We start from the raw sequence: 6,954 nt of genomic DNA on the forward strand, positions 1-6,954 counted from the left end.
TTAAATGTAGTCTCCTAGAAGGCATCATCTTTGTGACATGAGTATTCAAACAAGAATTAGGATGACTAGTTCAAAACACCTTACATCAGTGCCTTTTTAATAAAGCTACATAGTACAAGACAAACCATTTCAGAAGAACAGCTTAAACTTTTGTCATTTGCTTACGTCATCTGCCTCTCTCTGGCCGTTACACAACTCTCTGGGCATCTTCAGCCATGGTTGTACATCCTCATTTCTGGTTTTGTGTTCTGTCTGTCCCTGAGTTGTCTGAGTGTTGCCATCAGAGGGCTGAATGATAGGCACTCTGTGCTGAAAAACAAAGGAATGGCACAAAATGAACATTTTTTGTTAGGGAAAATAAAGAAAAGAAAGAAAGAAAAAAAGCTGTGGAATTGATCCTTGGCATGGATTACTGGAGAAGGCAGGCTCACACACTGAACACACTGTGCCATCCAAACATTAAATGCAGACTAGCTCTGGATGTACAGTGAAGTTAGCAATGGGAAAGAGAGCTGCAGCAAGCTGCATAGCAGTGAATGTACAATTTGAACAAATGTTCATTTCCTTTACATCAAACTGAAAGAACCAGAGATGCTGCAAAATATTGTCCCAATCTTACTTGCTTATATTTAGCTGTCATTTGTCCTGGTTGTTCACTTAAATACAAAAGCAGGAATTCCTACTTTATTATTCCAAATTGTTAATAACTGTCAGGCATCAGCTACATTAGGAAAAGTAGTGGTGGAAAAAAAAACACTAATCTCAAAACACTCAGAGGTCTGGAGCACCACTCTTATGAAGAAAGCTATGAAGAAAAGCTGAGGCACTGGCACAGCTGCCCAGAGGTTTTGGCTGCCCAAGGTTGTTGGAGGTGCCCAAGGTGAGGTTGGGAGGGGACCATGGCAGTCTGAGCTGGGGTGGCAACCAGCCCATGGTAGGGGGGTTGGAACTGAATGATCTTTAAGCTCCCTTCCAACCCAAGCCATTCTATGATTCTGTGATCAGTGTTAAACAGATATTAGCATTTTTTGTACAACTTTGTTTCTTATTTTTTATCTACATCAACAATTAAAATTCACTACACGTGATGTAGCATTCTGCTTTTCTTTCTTCTAACCTTTTCCTCCTGTGCAAATGATTAAAAAATAACACTTCAATCTTGTGTGTTAAACATAGATTAAAAAATAGATACACACCTTTTCTGGGCATCGATGTGTGTGGTACTTACGCTCTTTACACTACTGCAGCCTGATTAATAAAAATTCCTGCTTTCAGAAACTCCAGGTAACAACGGCATGTGATCAGCAGTACAGTTCTGTAGGTAACGTAATACTTCCTAAAATACTGTGCGTAGCAACAGGACAGCTCTTCTAAAAGAGGCAGGTCTTATTATCCTTGTTTTAGGGATGGAAAGTTTTATTCACAGAAGCTTAAAGAAGTTCAAGGTATAAAGCAGATCTTTGCTCTGCCAAATCTATTCTACCAGCATAGGCAAAGTTTGCACACTTCCAATGATCGTGATGATTGAGAAGTGAATATAGTGCGAGCTTGTGAACTTGTGACATTGGCAGTGCTGTGCAGAGCCTCCTACTAAAGTAGCTGGATAGTACTGATGAGCATTCCTTTATTAATGAATGTTTCCATTTAAGTATGATCCCTTTCTTTTCTACTCAGCAGCATTTTTGTTTTCTTTTTTTTTCAGTAAATTCTCAGTGTTTCTGGAATAACCAGGAAAACAATACAAAATGAAGAAAATGCACTAGGCAAGACACACTAATTACTGCCTGTGATTAAATAGTCATTATTGCCCACTCACACAGTCTCAATTGTTAGTAATTTATTTGCATGAATTCAATAAAAAAAGGCAACTTTCAAAATACTTTCATTGGTATTATTTTAACTGGCAGATGAGCTTGTTGTTTGCCACTGCTTCCAAAACGTAGAGTTCTTAAACTAAGAAGGGACATAGCAGGATCCTGTTTGTTTGGCTGATGATGAATCAGAAGCCTAACAAGCAACCTGTAGCAAATACACAAAATAATTAGTCCTCACTGTCTACATTTTGCTCAGGCTCTCAATGAGGCTCTGATTTACCGGGCTGTAGCAGGGAAGCATTTAGTGCTATGATTTCAAGCATTCTCTGGTTCTAATGCCAGGAAAGTGTCAGACCCTCATAGCAGGTTTGACTGCTAGCACAGCCCTGAAGTGAGGGCTTTTTAATGAATTAGGTCATGAAATCTCAATGCCATAAAAGCCCTGGATACCCCTGGTAGAAGTTAAGTGTCCTCCTTGTGCGACACTTGAAGACCTGCACTTCTGTCTCATGTGAAGCCATGTGCTACTACTGCTTCCTTTTAAGCTGGATTAGAATGTTGGTGGGTTTTTTTGGTCTTAAAACAGTCTTTGAAATATTTCCTCAGATTGTCTAGCCTGCGTTGTTAAAATTTCTTCCTTATTTTCTGTTAATCATTGCAAAGTCTGATGAAACATGACAGTTCTTGCAAAATAGAATTTGTAATTACTCTTCCACAGAATAAAATGGTTGTAAGCTTAAAATCAGGACACGAGTGAATTACGTAGTTCTTCCTTCAGTTAACCGTCAGCATGGCTTCAGAGCAAGGTTTTAAAATAGCACGATCTGAAAACATAATGTTATGAATCACTACTTCTTACAAGACCTTTTGAAGTTCTGCCATTTCCTGTTTGTAAATCCTTAGTCTTTGCATTAAAATTTTCTCAGACAAGAAAACAATAACAATTGATTTACATGGACAAAAGCAGCTTTTCTCAGTTTTCAGTCCAGCTTCCTCTGAGATCTCATTGACCTCCAAAGTTCAGCTTCTTCCAAGGTTTTCATTGGGATTAATGGCCTTCAGAGTCAAATCATTGTTGAGTGCTATAGCCATTACCAGTGCTATAACTAAGGCTGTATCAGCATTTCCACATAAACTTGTATTTTCAGAGATTTATAGCTTGCCTACAAAAATACGGTTTTCTGCTGAAACTTGGAAGAAAAAGAAAAGCTCAGTTTGGGAGCGATTTTACTTTTTACTTTGGGAAATCTGCACAGCTCTGTGGGTATTCTTAGACTGAAATTTGGAACAAGATCATGTCTTGCTACATCCACTTGGTGCCTTGGAGAATTCCCAGCCTGACTTTCTAAGATCTACTTCTGACAGATTATGGGAGTGCAATGATAAAGGTTTAAGAATGGCTTTTTCCTGATGCTAAAGATTCCCAAACTGGATCGAGTCATTATTCTCTAGAACACATCCTAAGATGTGTTTGAAGACTGTAGTCAAACAAATGTGCGCTCAATAAAGTTCAGAGTTCAGGATGTTTCTGTTGCATCCTCATGCAAGGTTATTGAGCATCATGCTGATACTTCTGAAGTTATAACCTGATAGACTGGGAGATGAGAACCCTGATGGTTACACAGAAGAGACCCAATAAAAGCACAGGTGAAGTGAGGAGTTTGGGGAAACCGTGGCTTCCAGCCTCTGTAGGACCCATGCAAAGGGCCCTCATACACCCAAAAGGACAGCATGGGAAAGGGGAGGAGGCAGGCACAATTCTCAAGCATCATAAAAAAGTCTGACAAAAAATAGAGCCCTGCGGAAGGACAGTTTGCCACTGGGGATGAAAATACAAAGTGAAACAACACACAAACGTGTTCAAGGCTACAGATCTAATTGCTTGAAAGAAAAATGTACTCAGCTAAGATGATGACCCAGTGCAATACAATGGTTCTCATGACTACCCATTCATTCTACAACAGAAATCTGAGCAAACCAGAGACAATACACCACGTCCCAAATCCCCCCAAAACTGATGACCAAAATTAAAAATGCTTATCCAATCTTTCCTCACAAATAAGGGATATTTTTAATTCTGTGCCCAGCCACAGAATCACTATTTCTCTTAGCTGATACTGATCATATCTTTTCTTGTCAATCACATGCTACTTGAACTAAAAGGCCAAATCACCCCTGGAGCATCTTCTCATTTCAGAAATGTCAGTGACTACCTCAATTGCTTCTAAGATCCAGGCAGATCATTTTTAAATTCATTCTATTCTGTTTTCAAGCAGAAATATTTACCCCCCCTGAAACAACAAGGCAGCACGTCTGAAAACAGGGCACCAGTAACCACACAGAAACCACAGCACTGCATCTCAGTAGGAAATACCAACATCCAAATCCAGAAATCTTTTATTTGGGGGGAGGGAGGGGCAAGGGTGGGGAGGGTAACTGCTCATTATAACTAGATGAATAAGGTTTAAACTCTGAAATTTCTTTTAAAGGCAGGATGGCAGAGAAACCTCACAGATGGGATTAGAAGGAAGATAATGAGGTAGCTTTGCACATCGCTAAAGGAGCTCTTCCCACATGTAAAGCATGGCATAGGATAAAGCTTGAAATGGAGTGAATGAAAGTCTAAGAAGTAGATGGAGGAGGCTGGCATCGTGGGCTAATCAGAGAAAGAAGTGGTTTCTTGATCCTGAATGAGAGATGATAGGTAGGATGAGGGGAAACTATGGATGGCTTTGAAAGCGAAGACAAGCTGCTTATATCAGATAGAGAAAGAGTTTTATATTTGACAGTCAAAGAGATGGGCTAGGAAATGAATCTGCAGCGCTATGCAGTATAGAATCATCCCTGAAAAACTGCATTTGTCAAAACCAGAGGAAGGGATATTGCAGTAGTCAGCTGAGTTTTGTGATATTTTACATATACATTAATTCTTGTGTAATAATCGTCATATAGTAATTTGCATAGCTTACAATTAGCGTAATTATTTTTCATGATTTTTGGAAACTTGAAGCGAGTGACATCGTGAGGTGGATATTTTGTTGGATATTTCTCATAAAATTATTTTGCAACATTCTTGTAAAAATTCCATTGTTCTAAAAGAAGATAATGATACACTTAACATCCATTTTATATGCATCTCTTTTCTTTTTTGGCTAAACCTTTTCATTTAAACACAGTACCTGAGGGCATTCGGCGCTCATATCCACAGCATGTTACGCAGTGACTTAGCCGGTGGTCTTGGTTTATTCCTCTCCAGGCTCTGCTGGCAGGAAAGAGGTTGTCCGTTACAACTTGGAGATCACTCTGGAAAATCTGTACGCTGGATACCATGTACATCAGGTCACTGGCATGCCACCTCCTAGACACGCAGATGTAACAGCACTTCTACACTTAGTTTGGAATGGTGTTAGCCTATAGTTGTTCTGGCTGTAATGCACAAGAAATTCATTTTATTCCCTATTGTATCATAGCTTTCGTTTCCCTTATGCAGAGTCTGACTGCTGCATACACATTCTTCCAGGGCTTTTCCTATTAATAGTCAACCTGGCTTCACACTCTGAAACGAAGGAACAAGATTTTGTGCTCCTGCCTAATTTAAGCAGACCATATGTCATACAGTATAATAGCCAGTCAGAGGAGAATAAAATAAAGCAAGATTGAGAGGTAAAATAGCTTCCTACCGTTAGCTGGCATTGCAGACTCGAAATGTTAAGGACCTTTACTTAAGCAGGCTCAGAACTAATTGCTTCTTTTACGCATCGCATGAAGTTATGCAGAGTTCTAACATGTTCTTAATGGGGTGCTCTGTCAGGAGTAGCATTTCTGAGTGCTACAACAATGCAAGTCATAATCCTGATTTTATATGTATAATCCTGATTTTATATGTATAATCCTGATTTTATATGTATATTGTTTTCTGGAATGGTCTTCAAGCTTTTAAAGCCTGGCCAGCTTCACAATTTTTTGCTTTGGCTTTCCAACCTGTAAAACTGGGGTACAGTTGTTTACTATTTATCCAGTATCCCGTGACTGCAGAACGAAAGCCTACAAAGGCAATCACAAACCTTCCTTGGCACTAGTGGATGAATGTTGCTTTTTAAAGCACACTATATTAATTATTATTGCTTACCCAGTCCATCTCTGCTGCACAGTTGAAAGAAATGTGCTCTTTCAGATGCCTTGGCTGGTTATATAATCAGTGTTCCTCAGAAATATTTCACTCATTAGGGCTAGCAATCACATTTTCCTGGCAAGTTGTCTAGTGCTGTCTGCAAGCAGATAGAGAACTAGAAAATGTAATAATCTGATTTTCCATTTACTTCCTCCCCCTTATCTCACAGACTTCTACAGCAGCTTTTCCTCCTTTGCCTTGTCTTTTGGTATCTCTTGAGAAGCAGCAGTGCCAGAGCATTTCTTTTATGTCAGGGAATGGATAGGAGCATGGTCAGCTGACAGCCATGCGTGCTCACATATTCTCAGGTTTTTAGGAAGCGCCATCCTCTACTTCCCTTATATTTACGATATATAATTGGCATTGTCAGGGATTTACACTGGTATGAAAAACAGAAAAGGAAGAAATTTCATTGCAGACATAGCTTAAGACTTCATTGTTTTCTTCTACTTGTGATCACTGAGAAGATTAACAGAGAGAAAAAATTACTGGGAATGAGGAGTAATTTTGTGTGCATATTTTTAACCACCAATCATCTGGTTGCTTTATTAATCTGCAATACTGCATAGTACCTGCAGTTTAGATACTCAAAAATCAGAAATAAAGAATACAGTTTAACAACTAAAAGCCACACATGGGAAAAAAAAATACCTTACTGGTCAATTATTCACTTCTGCAAATACTATACTTACTCCTCACCTTTCTTTTCTATTTAATCCAGCTAGTAGCTTACACTCAACAGTGATGACCAAAGTTAAGACAAAATGGCAGTTTTGAAAATAGGAAAGAAGGCTGATTTCAATTAACAGTAAAAGTTATGCAATACAGACCTCTATGATGTGGCACACTCCTAGAGAAAAACAATCCATGCCCCTGTTCCATGAAGACTTCTGTGATGTTTGCCAGTGGGATATGACCTATAGGGACCAAATTCATATCTGTGTGGTATCTAAGAGGGAAGAAAAAGTT

The 6,954-nt window shown here is 39.1% G+C and overlaps 1 long non-coding RNA gene across 1 annotated transcript in view; it reads right to left on the minus strand.

Annotated features, from left to right (window-relative positions):
• LOC107317169 overlaps positions 1 to 5,547 on the minus strand; it is a 28,519-nt gene extending 22,972 nt beyond the window's left edge. The window contains exons 1-2 of the long non-coding RNA XR_004308201.1: positions 4,994 to 5,547; positions 166 to 309 (exon numbers count right to left, since the gene is read on the minus strand). This is a non-coding gene — a long non-coding RNA (uncharacterized LOC107317169). The remainder of the gene's footprint in view (positions 1 to 165; positions 310 to 4,993) is intronic.
• Between the last annotated feature and the right edge of the window lie 1,407 nt (positions 5,548 to 6,954).

This window comes from Coturnix japonica, chromosome 8 (assembly GCF_001577835.2).
Source record: "Coturnix japonica isolate 7356 chromosome 8, Coturnix japonica 2.1, whole genome shotgun sequence".
In the NCBI taxonomy this organism is placed as follows: Eukaryota; Metazoa; Chordata; class Aves; order Galliformes; family Phasianidae; genus Coturnix; species Coturnix japonica.